General features: G+C 38.6%; 1 long non-coding RNA gene across 1 annotated transcript; it reads right to left on the bottom strand.

The window, feature by feature from the left end:
* Positions 1–3,920: 3,920 nt before the first annotated feature.
* LOC104007564 (uncharacterized) lies at positions 3,921–11,392 on the bottom strand. The gene is made up of 3 exons (XR_681813.5): positions 4,933–11,392; positions 4,503–4,581; positions 3,921–4,117 (listed from the first exon to the last, which is right to left on the bottom strand). It is a non-coding gene; the product is annotated as an uncharacterized LOC104007564 (long non-coding RNA).
* Between the last annotated feature and the right edge of the window lie 6,916 nt (positions 11,393–18,308).

Below are 18,308 nucleotides of genomic sequence, written 5' to 3'. Positions count from 1 at the left end.
CTCCTGGTGAGGTTTAGGATGTGTCAAAGCGTTAGTCCTACTGAGACTGAAAATTTTATACCAGTAGGAAAGAGGGGTGAATTCTAACATCCATTTAGAGCTGCATAGATGAGAATTGTTTCTGTGTTGCCGGGCACCGAAACAATACGCTTTACAAGACAGAACATTTCCTACTTATCTGCTACACACATTTAGCTTTTTCTATTTTGGTCCATTATTAATCTATAATTATTCTCTTTTGTGGAATTGAGAAATCACAGCAGGAGGTTACATTGCTTAAAGAATTAATTATTTCCTGAACAAGGAAAATTGGAAAAAATACAAGCCCAAAAGGGAAAAGTTCCTTCCCATTTCCTGAGGCATGCTAAGAAGTCCACAATTAGCTCGGTTTCTGATAGTTTCCACAGATCTGCTACTGGACATACCTAGTTTTTCCTCCAGGAGCCTGCTATCCATAATCTCTCCCCTGCCCTTTTGGGATTCTGTCACCTCTTTGCTAACTGGAGGGTGTCGAAGTGAGTTGGAACTTCCTTTAGAGCCTTGCATTTCTCTTTCATTCTGATATTTTCCTGATGTCTCATCACTTGCTCCTTCCATTTGATGCAATGCTGCCTAGTTCTCAAATACAGATGAGAGGAAACAGGGCCCCAGTATGTCCTACCCAGCCCACTGGAATTTTTACCACCCAGCACAATGACTGTCCAAGTCAAAATAGCTATGGGGGCAGATAGTATGTGCCATGTGCTAGGGCCCCTGCCCTGACCTCACCTCTTGGCACTCACTCAGATAAACAGGCAGAGTTGTACACTATAACTAGAAACATGACAAATATACAGTCATCAAACTCTTCCCACTTCCCTTTGACCTATAATGGTAAACTAAATTTAATCATTGTGTAATTGACCACCATTTAAAAGCTTTTGCTCCACCCGAATGCGACTTGCTGAAAAAAAGATCTAAGATCATCCTGAGAAGGGCAGACTGCACTTCGTTGTGATATTAAATACAGTGTGATTGGCTGGGTGCGGTGGCTCACACCTGTAATCCCAGCCCTTTGGGACGCGGGAGGATTGCTTGAGTAAAAGGAGTTCGAGACCAGCCTGGGCAACATGGTGGAAACTCTGTCTCTACTAAAAAATACAAGTGCACACCTGTAGTCCCAGCTACTCTGGAGCCTGAGAAACAAGAATCGCTTGAACCTGGGAGGCGGAGGTTGCAGTGAGCTGACAGCCACTGAACTCCAGCCTGGGTGACAGAATGAGACTCTGTCTCAAAAATAATAATACAAAAACAAAAACAAAAACAAAAACCGGTGTGATAAAGTGGAAAATGCATGGACTTTGCTGTGAGGAAAAATCAGATTCAAAATCTTCCTTCTGATTATGTGGTCTTGGGCAAATTTTTTAAACTCTCTTAGGTTCAGATTTCTTTTTTGTAAAAGGGAGATAATTAGTAATGTCTACTTTATAGGGAGTTGAGAGGTTTAAATGAATTAATAAATGTAAAATATGCCTAGAACACTGTTTAGTACATAGTTAGCTTTCAATATATTCTATTTATTTTTGTGACTATCCTTTTATCCTCTAAGTTTCTATTACTGTCTAGTAGGGATGAGCCCAGGTTTACCTAATGATGGGAGTTATACCAGGTGTATTAATTATTTCAAGGATCTCACTCCTTCCATATACATCTTGACAGGCCTTTCCCACCTGATAATTGAACAGGAAAATTCTACAATTAGGAATTCACTGCTTTAACCTGGGATTTAGTTGCTTATATTCTATTAAATCACCATTGCCCTTTAGGAAGCCAAGACTTCAACCCAATAAATAATAACGACTACCATGTGTGGAGTAACACCTTTTCCCTGTGACATTTCTTATCTCATCTTAAATTGCTTAACAGTCCCATAGGGTAAATATTATCCCTACTGATAGTGTTCACACATTTAGGTTTACAGTGATAATTAGAACAGAAATGGTTCAGAAGTCACCGACTCAAGTTGTTATTGCTGTTGTTTCTAAATTAAAAAATTACAAAATGTAATTTTTTCTCTCAGAAAAAAAAACCCTGAGAGATTGACAGAGACTATCAATACAGAACTAAATTAAATCATCGTTAAAATATTTTGTGTTGTGAAAACACAAAATAAGCACAGACAGGGTATATGAAGACCTCCTTTCTAAGGTGGGTCTTGACCTTGGAAACAGGTATTTCTGATGAACTCTGAGAATATTAACTCTCCCTTGAAGTCTTGTCTTTTGAGGACTACTAAGAGGGGTGACAGGTTTGGTACACACAGATGAAGTTACTCGCAAGGCAGAGGGAAACACAGACTACTTGGGGAAGAGACTACGTGATGGAGAGTGAGTGTCCCTGGGAGGCCTGAGAATAAGTGCTGGACCAGGACGTGTGGATTCCCGTTTATCAGCAAGGGTGGAGTAGGACAGAATCCTAGCAAAAGTGAGGACCTATGCCAGGGCTCTGATACCTATTTGCTAGAGTGAGCACTGCCTAGTATCATAATCCCCATCCAGTACTGTATCCTGAGTGACTTTATGTATTACACAGTTCACTTGATATAAAATAAAATCAGTAAGAGCTTCATAGATAGAACATACGCTCTAGAATCAGAAAGATCTGGGCTTAAATCCCAACTCTGCCACTAACTGGTTCTGTGATCATGGGCAATGTGTTTAACTTCTCTGAGCCTCACATTCATTCTCTAAATGTGTGTGTTTGTGTGATAATATTCACTTCATAAGGTTTTGTCAAAATTAAATGAGGTAACAGGCTTCAGGAGACACAGGTGGTGTCCAATAAATGCTAGTTATTATTATGGTGACATCTCTAGACTATGAGCTACTGGATGTCAGGGAACATATCTTACTCATTTTCATATTCCTGGTACCTATTTTATAAAGTCAATGCTTAATAAATAAATGTTGACCAATGCTTAAACTAACAAACATTGGGAAAAGTGTTTCTGATGTACCAAAAACACCAAAAAAAAAAAAAAAAAACAAAAAACCCAAACCATTGCAGTGTAACATGAGGTATAATCAGACCATAAATGTTTGCAGTAGCAAATGACATATTTTCTAGTAAATGGATGCTGTCGTTAGTCAATACTTCTGTAGCTGCTTTACCATTTAATCATCATTTAGACAAAAGGAAATGCACAGTCCTTATTTTCAGTGTTGAACATAACACAATATTTGCAAGTTGTCAGATATTAGTAAAAATGACTTGGATGACTGGGAGCAGCTCAGGCCTAAGTCTGAATGGAATTGCTTTGATATCAGGATATCAGACTCTCCACACGCCCATCTCTAGCCTCACTCCGTGCCACCAAACTCTCACCCTGTGCCCAAGCTCTGCACATGTGTTCTTAAACAGTTTGCCAGGCTTGTTTTAGGAAAAAGCAAAACACATGGTTTATTGCTGCTCATAAATATGGTACCAGATTTCTCTACTTCCTTGGACACAGTGAAGCAGAGAAATATTATAACATTCCCTGTTTTATGAGTAAGCACAAATAGTTCTATATTTAAGGAATCCAGAATTCTTAAGGGCATCTTGAAGGGTAGGACATCCCTTGAAAGAGAATTCGTGTGGAATGGGAATTTGGCCTTAGGTGATCTTGACACTGAATGAGTCAAGCTTACATTACAAAATCCACCAGCAATAATAGTAGCACTGTCCTAAGGCTGGAAACACACTTTATTGGAAAATGCAAATTATGATAGCACAGTCAAGAACAGGATGTTACTAAGCAACTTCCTTGCCTATTTGAACCTATAGTGCATTCAGTTTCCATACACACACATATCACATTCAGGTTTAACCTTTTTGAACTGCAAAGATAAGATTAGAAAAAGCAAAATGTATGCACATACACCATATGGATATGTGTTTTTAAATTATTTTAATTAATTTACATTTTTTTCTTAAAAATGTACATGGTTATCAGTCATGGTATAGGTCAAGAGCAATGACATGACAAAGAATTGTGGACCTGGAGCTATAGCAAGGAAGTGGATGGATGGTAAACCATATAACAGATGTAGGATGTCCAGTGTCTGAGGAGAAATGGCCACACTGTTTGCGATAACTTCTTGTATTGCCAGTTTACAGTATTGCCCATGCGTAAGTATCAAAACAAAAAGGGAGAGAAAGGAGGAAAAATTATTCAAATGAAGCTTTTATTTTCCTCTACTGAAAACAAAGCATTATTTCTTCTTGAATTATTAGCTGTGTATCTCTAATCCAAGTCATGTTCTAACAACTTCCCTGTAATTAGAAATATACATATTTGCGTAAGTTACTGCCAAGGTGCCTAGGTATTTTACTGGCATTAGTAATCAGTATATGGCAAGAGAAGCTGAGCCAGTGGGCAAAAGGCTTCATAGTGTTTGGGCCAAAGTGGTAAAAGGAGACTGTGATTATGTTTGATGAGGCCAAGACTTGGTCCTAGGAAACCAGGGTCTGAAAACACTTACCTTCAAACTTTGGTCAATTTCACTAAGCCTGAGGGCGTTGTTGCTTCTGGCCTAATTCTCCCATTTGGGTCTTGTCATTCTAAAAAACAAAGAGGAGGGTAACTTTGGATAAACACTTTGTATATCACAACCCAATTCATATTGTAAAACATACAGCCTGTTCGTTTAGTTGACTTGGAAAAAAAAAAACCATACTTCATTTCACTTCCACCCTCAGATCACTAATGTCCAACATGACTATGTTGGCTTGCATAAGGCTATACCTTGGTATTTTTGCAGTCAGTGTTCACTAACAAAAACCTAACACATGGAGTGGAATGAACAAGCTTATGTATGTTACACTAATTTATGCTTTCCAATGTGGACTGAATATGACTAGGTCCTATCCCAAAAGCAAAACAAACAAACAAACAAACAAACAAAAACCTACCTGGTATGAGAGAGTCTGTAGAAATTTCTCTAGGTCTTGAACCAACTGGAAAATATACAGGGCCAGATCCAACAAAAAGACATCTTCAAGGGAGGTCAGGGGTCTGGAACAATCCATTACTTTTGCTGAAATAAAAGCTGGGTTTCCATCAGGGAGTGATGCAATAACCGGGAATTATCAGAGTGCTGTCATAAGCACAGGTTCTAGGACTTGCTGAGTCGTGACACCTCAGCACCAGGTATTTAGTTCTAGGAATTTGCTGGAGGACAACCAGCAGCTAACTGAGCAGCCTTGGTTCTTTTGGCCAAGGGTGTCCTCCCTTCACACATAAGTGTGAAACCCTTAAGCAGAAAGACCTGGAGTTCTATAGCAGCAACAGCCCTAAAATGTGTCTTCCATTTAGGGCTATGATTGAAATCTGCTAACAAAGGCAGACAACACATCCCAACAATGAAGCCCTGCTTTAGAACTAACAAAACTGATTTCTACAGATACTGTTTCCAGGCTGATGTTTTAAAGAGGATCTGTAAGGAAGAAAAAAAAAGAAAAGAATTCACTCAAATAAAACAATGCTACTAGGACTTGATGGAGAGGTGAATTTTATTACATTTCACCCATATCTGCTTCCCCTCCTGGGGTGGAATTATATTTCCCAAAGATGCTGAAGTCAGACTTGAATTGACTTGCTTTACCACCAAAATGGAAGTGGAAGTGACTTGTGTGGTGTCCAGGTAGAAGCTTAAAATGTAGCATGTGGTTCACTGTGATCATTGCCTTTGCCATGGTGAACATCAATATGAGAAGAGAGACTCCTCCAACACTGTTGGTCCCTTAGGGACGTGATGTGGAGAACAACCCCCAGTCAACGCTGGCCAACACTCAGTGGATGTTATATATTTAGAAAATAAACTTCCGTTGTTGTAAACTGTTAAGATTTTGGGGTAGTTTGTGACCACTGAACAATCTAGTCTAGTCTAGCTAAAACACAGAGCAACTTGGAAGAAAACGTTTGCAGGGTTGAAACCGCCCCTGTTCATATTGTATTTATACATTAGTCAACATAAATAATGAGGCATTTCTCCATTTCCTTGACACTGAGCATATTTCTCCAATTGGTGACTAAAAGAGAGCTTATCCTGTCGCACACGTTAGAACAATCTTAGAATCATTTGATAAATGTAATTCAAACACAATAGCCCATTTTTTTCTTCATTACTGAAGGAGCTATCAAATTGAAGGTAATCAAAAGGATTGAAAACAGGTTTACCAATATGTTGTTACCTCTAAAACGCACATGCAAGAAAATCAAGTCATGCATGTAATAAACTATAACAAGATGATTGGCATATTGACAAGGCTGTTGGCACAAGCTGTCTTTGGCTCTCTGCCCCAGTCGCAGCTCCTCTGCTATGGAAATCAGCTTTTTGGCCACTGGAAAGGCAGCCGTCACATCTTTAGAGGTTTTTTAAATTGGTAAGAAGAGGCTCTGAGCAGCTGTGATCCCAGGAAGGATAATTAGGGTAACAGAAAATCAGAAAGAGCCAAGTGGAGGTGGAGGATCTACCACGTTTAATGCCATGTCCAAAGAAAAATAAGACATTTGTAAATATTTCCTTGTGATTTTTCAGGGAAAACCATATGCTGGAAAGCAGTATGGTAGGAAAAAATATCAAACTCATATCACAATGGCTTTTCTACTTTTTCTATGGGCTTAAAGAGTTAAAGTTAGCCCAGATGTGGAAGGACAACAGATGGGTGCATTCTGATGACTTACAATTCTGGATAATAAAATGACCTAAGACTCTATTTAGAGAAATAGAACAGCTACTCGGGCTGTTTACAGACTGAGAAATATCACGATAAGCAAATGCAGGCAGTTCAAAGGAATGATAAAAAAAAAAAAGGACAAGTGGATAAATAATGACCTGATGTTGTTGCGAAAATGTAGTATAACTCTTACATTGTTAATATAAACACAGATGACCTTTGCTTTTGCTCAACTTTCGTCTTCAAGACAGGAAACAGCAACTGATCTTTATCGGAAAAGTAGAATCTTCCACTTGCTTCTGCTGTACTGACATTACGGTGTATGTCAGAGCATAGCAATGTCACTATCTTTTCAAACCACATGTTGAAAGCCTGATAGGTGGTTGAAAGAGAAGCTTATCCTGGGCATATGCTTTGTGTGTTGCAGAGACAGTATAGACAAGGTTAGAAGGAAGGCATTGTGTGTGTGTAGGGTGTGGTGTTGAGACTGGGAGAGAAGGGCCTGTGTCTACATTTTCTGTGGATGTATTCTTCCATTTATCATCTTCACAAACATAAACATCCTAGGAGAATGTCTACTACTTAACAAACAAATCAATCTGAAGTTCTTTTGTTTTATACATTACAGTAGGCAAGTCCTATATTCTGGATATACTGTAAACTAAAACACAAGGAATTGTTTATGAATTACACAATATTTTGCGTCAGAAAAGTTTCTAACATCTGAACTAGCTTTTCTCTATTTCAAATAGAAATTGATTCAGATTTTTTATGGCATATACATAAAAATGTACACATCTGTCCATCAATACAGCACTTTATTCATACATTGATGTTTCAGTTCTGTAGTTCACAGCAACCCACGGCCATTGATGAATCTTCTCTCCCTGCTCTTCACTGGATATTTATCTAGTCATGATTTCCTAAGTCATGATTTTGCCCTAAATGAAGTTATCTAAATTGACCTTTCATTTCTCACTGCACAGTCTATTTAGTCTGGGCTCCAAAACAGACTTTCTCAATATGGGACCAATTCTGATTGCTCTTACTTATTAAATATTTCTCACCTAGCATAACACTTGGAGAAATCACCTTTATGTTTCTTTATAGCCATTATGTAGAGCGCCAAATCCTGTTTACTTGGACCTGCGGCAGGATGATCCATAGTTTCTACCCACTCTAACCCAGCCCGAGAAACTGTTTCTAGCAAAGGACGTATTCTGTATTCTAGCTCTCAGCCCTGCCTCTATATGCCATCATGATGATACCAGGGATGTTTCCCTTCCTATTCCAAATAAATAAATTCACGTATACTTTTCTTAAGCCTCTAGCTCCTTTATCGTGTGACTTTAATATTAGAAACTTTACATGCTGGGACCAATTACTACCTAGTCAATCAGAAATAATACTACTATAATCTCAATCATGATTTAACAAGTTTTTTTCCTGCAAAGGGTTAGATAGTACATATGTTTTCAGCTCTGTGGGCAATATGGGCTCTAGATCTCTTAGATCCCTGTTACAATTAAATAAAACAACCATGGTAGCATGAAAGCAGGCACAGATATAAAGAAATGGGTGTGATGGGTGTGTTCCAATAAAACTTTATTTATAAAAATAGATGGGGGAGGTAGTTTTGGCTTGTGGGCTGCAGTTTGCTAACCCCTGATCTAAATCAAACAGACACACAGCCATTGCAAATTAGAGTGTGATCCTGGTAAAAATCACACTTACAGATGGTCTTCACATTTCTTCTGGATTTATTGAGGGGATGTAAAAAATCAATATGGAGAGATAATTACTGCTTTCTAAATAGGACTCTACTACAGCTATTAAAAACATTGACATTATCCCAACTTCTCCTGCCTGAAGGCATTTGTTCTATGGATATTGGCAACGGATGCAAATGCCACTCCAAAGAGGCATGCATTTAGATGTTTTCTTTTGTTTGTTTCTTTGCAGCTTGGATAGTATCATTCTATTTGGCCTCCTTCATATTCAGTGGTGCTTGCCTAGCCAAGATGGGTTGGAGAAATGCTACTGATATATAGTAAATCATAGAAATGTATATGCAAAGGACTTAAAACAATAGCTGCTTTTCAATAAGTACCAAAATATTATGCCAGGGACAATCATATATGACCTCGTTTATCTTTACTACATCTTCTAGACGAGGAAACAAAGACTCAAATATATGAACTAAATTCCCTCCAATTTTTTTTGGTTTTTTGTTTGTTTGTTTGTTGTTTGTTTTGTTCTGTTTTGTTTTCACAGAGGATCTCACTCTCACCCAGGCTGGAGTGCAGTGGCAGATCATAGCTCACCGCAGCCTTGACCTCTGGGACTCAAGTGATCTTCCCACCTTCCATATTGCTGGGATTACAGGAATGCACCACCATGCCTGGCTAATTTTTATTTTTGTAGAAATGGGGCCTTCCTATGTTGCCAAGGCATGTCTTGAACTTCTGGGCTCAAGCATTCACCTGCCTTGGCCTCCCAAATTGCTGGGATTATGGGTGTGAGCCACCACGTCCAGCCTAGAATTGCCCAAGATTCTAAAACTAGTAAGAGGCAGATCTGGAACTTAAACCAGATCTCCTGACTCACTTGAATATGAACTTTGCATCAAAATGGTAAGGCCTCATTTCGTTCTTCATTTCCCAGATTTTCCTGATTCCTGATCACAAAATTGGTATCCGTGCTTTTGATCTCATTGAACCCCCAAAAGATTACCTTTTCTAAACATTCAAGGTGAGTGTGCTCTGAGAAGCCATAGTGAAGTGTGTTGAGGCAACTTAGCTCTAGAGGCCCAGGGTGAGTGCTTTCAGGCTGAGTGACCTGCTCACACTAGTCCTACAATGTAGGACTAGTGGATGCCACAAGTCAAGAAATGGAGGGAAAGCAAAGGTCATACAAGCTTTAGCAATGGACTGGAGAAGGCAGTTTGAGTTTGAGAGAAGAGTCTGAGAAACCCGAAGGAAAAAGAGTTTGAGAAACCCGAGTTAGAACTCATGGATATACTGCTTAGACCCAACTAACCAAGTCAGCCGAATGTACCCGGATAGCTGCTGGATGATTATCTTCTGGATGGCTATCTATAAAGAGGGCTTAGGAACTGGGCAGGAGACATAAACCTGTAGAATTCCAAATAAGGACTTTCCAAATATTGGCTCAAAATAACATTCCCATTCATTATTATTCCAGTATCTGCAAGGAATTTGAGGAAAATATGTTATGGCAGGGTTCCAAACTGACTGACTGACAACCAGTCAGAAAACTTAGAGTAGATAATCTTGAAACTGGTCATATCTTCATAGAAAACTGCATGCAAAGCAAATATTTGAAAGCCACATTTTAAGAAAGGAATAAGTGTATGGTGTGTTTGTGTGTGTCTGTGTGTATGTGGGTTAGGTGGTGGGTCTCTGGCACAGGTAGAAGAGGAAAAAGTTGTGACTTTTATTATTTATTATTATCATTTTTTGAGACAAGGTCTTGCTTTGTGGCCCAGACTGGAGTGCACTGGCATGAACATGGCTCACTGCAGCCTCCACTTCCTGGGGCTCAGGCAATCCTCCCACCTTAGCTTCTCGGGTAGCTGGGACCACTGGCGAGAGCCACCATGCCCGGCTAATTTTTTGTATTTTTTGTAGAGACCAGATTTCACTTTGTTGCCCAGGCTGGAAGTCCTGACTTTTATATTAGGATCCTGCTGACCCTATATCTTTGAATTATTTGACTGTTTGCCCAAACATGTGTTTGCTTTCATGTAGACCAGACCTTATAAATCTTGAAATAATCCATCAGTGAAAGGAGAAAATGCTGCCTTGTGTGTGGCTGTGTAATAAAGATGAAATGGCCTCTGATGAAGTGTGAGGCCTCCTCAATTACCTGTCCTGGAGACAATAACCTTTAAAACACATCAAAACTGTGAAAATATTATTGCTGAAGGCAAAGGGATTGATACGTTCCAGTGAATTGAATACCACAGGCCACCCAATGGAGCAATATCAATTATAGGGCAGTGCTGTTTCCAAGATGCTCCTCTAGAGCATAGGGTTTGGACCAGAACAATCTCTCTTTCATGGAGAGTGCAGTTGACAACTTGTACTGGGTCACTGGGGGCATCTCCAAAGGGCTTCCCAGGTGATCTCACGCATGGAGAGTGTAAATGAGAGAGTAATTTAAACCATGTGAAGGTTTGGCTTCTTTTTCAAAACTGCAAGAAAGCCTGATTATATCATAGTTAGTTATTACACAGATTCAAACAGTGTGCTATGAGTTAAACCAGGTCCCCTGACACATCACAACTGCATTCAGTTACAGTCTGATGCAGCACAGTCAGAATGTAATTCAAAAACCATTAGACATTCCATTCTCCTATCAGCTTGGCAAAGAGCCAAAAAATTGACAATACCCAACGTTGGCAAGGTTGTTGGGAGAAGCTGGCACTGTACTACACTGTAGGCAGAAAGTAATCTCATATGACCCTTTGGGTTGGCAAACTGGTAATATGTTTAAAGATACAAAATCTCTAAATCTTTTGTCCCAACAATTCTACTTTCAGGAATTTACCACAGAAGGAAAATTGGTCAAAAGCTCAAAGATGAATGCATGAGGTTCATCAGAGCATTGTTATGAGAGCAAAAATGTTGTAAATACTCTGTGTTCATCAAGAGGATTTTGGTTAAATGGATTAACCAAAACTGTACACACATCCATAAAATATTTTGCTGATAAATTATATTGATATCTGTTTTAATTGAAATGGGAAACTATCAATGATATTATTTTGTGAGGAGTATGTTAGAAAAGGAACAAAGAACAAGTTATAAAATAATATGTTTAATATGATCATATACATATGTGTGCATATGTATATGATCATATTAGCAAAACTAGCTGCTTCAGGGTGAAAGAAATTGGGATGATGCTTTACTTTTTTTCCTCTTTCTACTTTAAAAAAATTCTCTTTTTTCTATTTCTTTTCTTAAATATAAGTTTATGGGTATAAGTGCAGTTCTGTTATGTGGATATATTGTATAGTGATGAGGTCTGGGGTTTTAGTGAAATCATCATCCACATAATGTACACTGTACCTCTAAGGTAATTTTTCATCCCTCAACCCTGCTCACTCACCCACCCTTCCAAGTCTCCAGTGTCTATTGTTCTGTTCTGTTATGCCTGTCTGTACACATTATTTAGCTCCTATTTATAAGTGAGAAGATGCAGTATTTGACTTTCTGTTTCTACTTTTTATGTTTTGATTTTTTTCATGTATCTGCATTAATCTTTATTATCAGAAAAAATAATAAAAACACACAAAATCAGCTTAGGTGTTTTTCCTCTCTGGGGGCACCTGCCTTAAAGATGTTGCACTGTGTATGCGAAGTGATTTTCATTTTCCTAAGGAAAGCATCATTACAAAGAACAGGAGCACAGGAAGAAGGAAAGCTTGGGGTCTGTGGCCTATTGGTGCACACTGCATTAGCTACTCTAAAGATAGAGGAATCAATAACTTGGCTCTAATAGCTTGTTAATCATCACACTGAACTTAAGCTTCACTTGTATAAAATCGTCTTGGAACGGTAATAGCCCTGCTGTTTCACATTGCTTTTCTTTCCCAGGGCTTTATTAACATGACCTCACTCATCATGCGGTGTGCCTGTGAGCTCTAGCTGCCCAGCAATTATCTCCCATTTGAAAGAGAGAAGCTCCAGGCTCAGAGAAGGGCAGATGTTGGCCAGAACCTACAACTGGTATGCCAGGAGTAGGCAAGTCAAATCTTTATTTTTCTGTACTTTGGGAGCCAATTTTCGTACATCTCATATTGGTCCCTTCCCTACCTACTTCTTGATAACAGCAAATTTGATTCAGATCAATTCCTTTTTCCCTCTCTCTCAATCTGGGGGTCTATAGTAAAGGATTTAGCCAGGTCTGGTTTGGTTTGGAAAAAATTGTTGTACTTCGCATAATGTATTCAAAAGATGAGTGTATTAGTCTGTTCTCACACTGCTGTGAAGAAATACCTGAGACTGGGTAATTTATAAAGGAAAGAGGTTTAATTGACTCACAGTTTCACACTGCTGGGGAGGCCTTAGGAAACTTGCAATCATGGCAGAAGGCAAAGGAGAAGCAGGCACCCTCTTCACAAGGGGCAGGACAGAGTGAGTGCCAAGCGAAGGGGGAAGCCCCTTATAAAACCATGAGATATCCTGAGAACTCACTCACTATCATAGGAACAGCATGAGGGAAAACTGCTCCCATGATTCAATTACCTCAACCTGGTCCCGCCCTTGACACATGGGGATTATGAGGATTACAACTCAAGGTGAGATTTGGGTGGAGACATACAGCCAAACCATATCAGTGGGAAAAAGTATCTGATAGTATAATGGCAAGTATCATAAAGCCCTATTTGGATTAAAACCTGACAAATCCCTACATTGTCAAGCACTGTTATGAGAGCAAAAATGTTGTAAACACTCCACATCCATTGATGGGAGTTTGGTTAAATGGATTAACCAATAGCATGTATCCAATCATGAAATATTTCCAGTAATCCCATGTTTAGTAGGAAAAAAAAAGAGAGAGAGAGAGAAAGAGAGAGAGAGGTGAGGGTGGTCACCCATCATCAAGTGACAGAAACTAAAGGATAAAAGGCACATTTAAAGAAACTTCGATGTTGAGCCCAGAGCTTGAGGGCCTCGAACTCTCAGCAATTCTGGGCAAGCCATCTGGAAAAGGCCAGTTGTAGAAATTTTGCTGGATCTCAAAGAGGAAATATGAAAAAGGAAGTTTTTGGAACTTTTCTTTCTCTTTTAAAACATCAAAATAAAATGTGGTCCTGAGAGAAGAACAACAAAAACAACCCCCAAGGGAAGTGGAGCCACAAACCACCATTAAGTCACAAGAGGAGCATGTGCCACCCCACCGGGAGCTGTACGCACTTGGCTTCTTCCAGCTGACGGTCACACTGAAAGTCCTTGTCATACGCTTGCACTTTGTCATGTTAGCTGGAATTAAACACAGAGAGTACGAGCAGCAACGTGGACTCTCTAGACCCTGACCCTCATAAGAGGATTGCCTTCTGGAAGAGTTATCAGCATCAGGCACTTTAAGTTCTCTGATGCCATTGACCAACTGAGCCATCCCGGCTGTGTTTTTGTGGTTCCATCTGTTTATTGGGACTATTAAAATAGAAGATGCGCAATATAAACAGGGTGTGAAGGGACAATGAGCAATTACCCCACAGATTTTTCTGGACTATGGAGAGAGACAAACAATGTTTCACTTTGCATAAATGTAAAAGAAGATGTACTTGTGTTATGACGAGGTATTCTAGTCAAGCTGCGTTATGTTGTACTAGTTATTCTAACCTCTTGTTTACCTTGCATGCAATATTATTGAAATGGGTGTTTTTAAAAATGTTTTGAATTCTGCAAAAGAAACGTGACATGTATGAGAATTAAAATCTGTTAACAAAAAAAGAATGGTTTTAAATAATTCAAATAGACTTTGAAAGAACTATTAGCTTGGTCCACTCTCCCAGTCCTCTTTTTCTTGCATCTTTTACCTTTATTATCTAAGGGTATTTAAAGACTTGGGTATTTATAGGGCACATTGATTGGGGTCTAGTTCTACCTTTACATGAATATAGGCCAGCCACTTGTGATACCCCTTGACAGAGGACAGTGGCATAGAAAACACATTGTATTGGTCATTGTAGTTGTGGAGTCTGTTTTAGAGAATATTTTCACCATCCAGAGATTACTGGCTCCTCCACCAGAAAAATGTGAAGCTCTGTTCCAACACCTACTGCAAAACAGTATGGAGATATTAACAAGGTTAAATACTACAAGGTCCCATATATTTATGTCCCCTGTGGTTAAAGTGGAGCTGGAACAGAAAGTTGTCTCTTATCTCCTTCACCTTCTGTTATCCAAGGCCAATGCTTAATTCCATTATTTATCATTTGTATATTTCCACCTTTTAATTTTGATCCTTAAGAAAAACTCTAGGAAATCCACCTCTCAAGTGCTGAAGCATGTTCTCAAAAACACAACTATACAATATCTGAGAACTCTTCCTGTGTTGAGAAGAACCTATTTTCCATGATGATTTCCAACTCAGTTTCAGGAAAACAAGAAGTATGATTATATTAAATGAACACATTAATTGTAAGATGTATTCTGTTTTCATAAATGTTGAAATGTGAATAGCATATCTCAGAATCCAGAAAATCCAGTGCTGGATGAAGCTCATCAAATTTAAACATAGGTAGTATAAAAACATCTTATTTCAAATATCTGCACTTGTCTACTGAACTGCAATGCTGGTTTTAAGAACAATTTTAGAGTAATACGAAAAACTGTTTCTTAAACATATTTACTGACAGTCAATAGCTTTACAAATTTTACTTTGGCAATAATTATTTGTAGGTGTATATTACTTCTGATATCTGTTATACTTGGGAGAATTTACTTAAGAAGATACCTTATAGACTTATCATTTTAATACATTTAAAACTGCCATGATAAATATGATATGAAAGCCAACAGACACATATGGCTATTGGGAACCTGAAATGCATCTAGTCCAAATTAAGATGTACTGTAAGTGTAAAATACGTACTAAATTTCAAAGACTTAATGTGAAAAAAAGAATGTAAAATATCTAATTGATATTTTTTATATTGATTACATGTTGAAATGACAATGTTATATGTATATAAAAGAGAATATATTATTAAATATATTAAAGAGTTAAAGAGAATATATTATTAAAAGAGGTTAAAGATAATATATTATTAAAATTAACTTCACTTATTTCTCTTTACCTTTTTAATGTGGTTACTAAACATTTTTAACTTCATATGTAACACACGTTATGTTTTAATTGAACGCACTAGATTAGAAGAATACCATTAGCATTCATATACTTTACAGATGAACAAACTTCTCATTTAGATCCAGTAACTGTAATATAGTTGAGAATTATAAATAAATATCGCTGTATTTCCAAAATGCTTCAAAAACATTTAGTATAATAATCTTGACTTTCAAAGACAATGCATAGATCTCCTCTTCCTCTGTTTCCCTCTGCCACTATCTAGTGATAGCAAAACTATCATAAGGATTTATCTGGAAGCTATTATTTTCATTTTTCAAGATAAGGACAATATAGTTGCTTTGGAAAAGGTGCATAAAAAATAAGTGATTAACAACAAATATTGTGGTGAAAATACTTCCCTAATCTTAAAAAAGAAAAACAAAACACTATTACAATAATAAAAGTCCTATGCGGAATGGCATCAGAAATCCACCACAAAGTATTTTTGCAAAAAATTTAACTCTTAAGCTAAATGATCTAGAGCTACTTCTATAACACACCCCCCCTCCCCCTCTGCCCCCGTGTGACTAGAACAAATCTTGAGAATATCCTAACAGGTTCTTCTGTAAAAGACCAAAAAGAAAGTTTGAAAAGATAATGTCTCTATATCAAATGGAGAGATGTGTGTGGGAAGTGTATCCAACTAAATGTTCTATGAGATCTTTGAACATAAAGACAATTTCCTGAAGTGTTCTATGGATCTGAATATCTGTGAATATTGTCATGCTTGGGAGGTCACACAGGTCTCCCAAGTCTCACTTCTGATATACATTCTATCCTATAATATTCTCCAGAAAACCAAAGAATTAGAACCCTCAAGGAAGACAATGAAAGACAGTCCATTTAGATGCTCCCTGTACCTCACCAATACCTGCAGCAGTATCTTATTGAATTGAGGAGAGTTCAAACTTCCACTGACAATTACTCAAGGGCATTTTGATCAACATACCTATGCTGTTTAGTTACCCAAGGGTGACTAAATAATTGTATGGCAGTTGATACTAGTGCTATTTTTCCTATCCTTATTTACATCTTGAGTAGAAGGCACACCCCCAACAGACTGAGCTATTCAAAACGGTGCTGGTTGCTTCTCTAGTAATATTAATAGTGTTTGTATGTCCTGTCATACAGCTCAACCACAGTGTAAGCTGAGGCCTTTCCCTTTTTACCTTAACTGGAGGCAGACAGCCACTTGCATGATTTAAAACCTCTCACCAGAATATTCAAATTCAGAATCATCTGGCAGGCTGGTTAAAATGCCAAGCACAGTGACTTCATGCCTGTATCTCAGCACTTTGGGAGGCCAAGGTGGGAGGATTGCTTGAGCTCAGGAGTTCAAGACCAGCCTGGGCAACATGGAAAAACCCTGTCTCTACCAAAAATACAAAAATTAGCCAAGCGTGGTGGTGCACCTGTGGTCCCAACGACTTCAGAGGCTGTTGTAGGAGGATCGCTTGAGCCCAGGAGGTTGAGGCTGCAGTGAGCTGAGACTGTGCCACTGAACTCTGGCCTGGGCAACACAGCCAGACCCTGTCTCAAAAACAAAACAAAACAAAACAACAACAACAAAAAACAACAACGACAAAACAAACAAACAAAAACAAGGGAAACACAGACAGTTAAACCCTAACCCTAGAGTTTCTGAATCAGGAGCTTAGGGGTGAGACTTAAGTGTTTGCATTTCTAACAAGTTTTCGGGTCAAGTAATGCTGATTCTGCTGGTTAAAAGCCTATATTCGAGATATTTCGATATCTAAATCGCTGCTTTAGATATCCATTCTATTAACCCTCCCAGTTATGCCCTCATAGAATGGTGAGGGGAAGGAAGGAAGGGAAGAGAGAAAGAAGGCATGTGAAAGAGACGGAAGGAAAGAAGGAAGGAAGGGAAGGAGGTGAAAGGGAGGAAGGGAGGGAAGGACAGAAGGAATTAAGGAAGGAAGGGAGGGAGGGAGGGAGGAAGGAAGGTGAAAGCGGGGAAGGAAGGAAGGGGACAATTACCAACTTTGCCAGGGTCTGGCACCACACTTAACACTTTATATCACAAAAATCATTTAATTCTCATGATGACACTAAAGGTAGGTAATATTATATACTATTCCAGATAACTAACATGAGGCTTAAAGTGCATACATCGCTATCCAAATGGTTATATATTTGTAAGTGACAGAATTGTGATTTAAACCTAAGCAGGCTGATTGCAGAGGCCTCACCATGATGTTATACTGATGCTTTAGCAACTTACTCATGAAAGTGTCTGCAGTGTATTGTCATTCCTATCCTTTTCCTACTAAAGGCTGCAGTGTGGTCTCTCTGCTGCAGGGCTGAGTATACAGCAATCTGCACAGATGAAACTAAGCAGTAAGGTTTGTGTACAAAGGGACTGTCTAGAATTTTCCTGTTAACATGTACTTGGCCAGCCATAATTTTCAATAGGGTGAAAACTATGATCAGATACAAAAACCACAGGTTGTGATGTAGGGAATGAATTGAGTAAAAAGGGCATAGGGAAGGAGGGATACAAATACAAAGAGAGTTAAAGGGGGTAAAAGGGGGAATGAAGTGTACATGGAAACAAGTATGTATGAAAGGGGAAAGGTTAGAGAAGCTACAGCCATTTCCATAAACTGTATGGTCTTATGCATTCATGCTCAAAAATTACTGTTTTCCTCTTCTCTACCAGAGAATAAACATGAGGCTGACTGCTTCCTTCATATAATAAA

This window comes from Pan troglodytes, chromosome 7 (genome assembly GCF_028858775.2).
Source record: "Pan troglodytes isolate AG18354 chromosome 7, NHGRI_mPanTro3-v2.0_pri, whole genome shotgun sequence".
NCBI classification, from domain to species: Eukaryota; Metazoa; Chordata; class Mammalia; order Primates; family Hominidae; genus Pan; species Pan troglodytes.
This window is presented reverse-complemented; position numbering and strand designations above follow the sequence as displayed.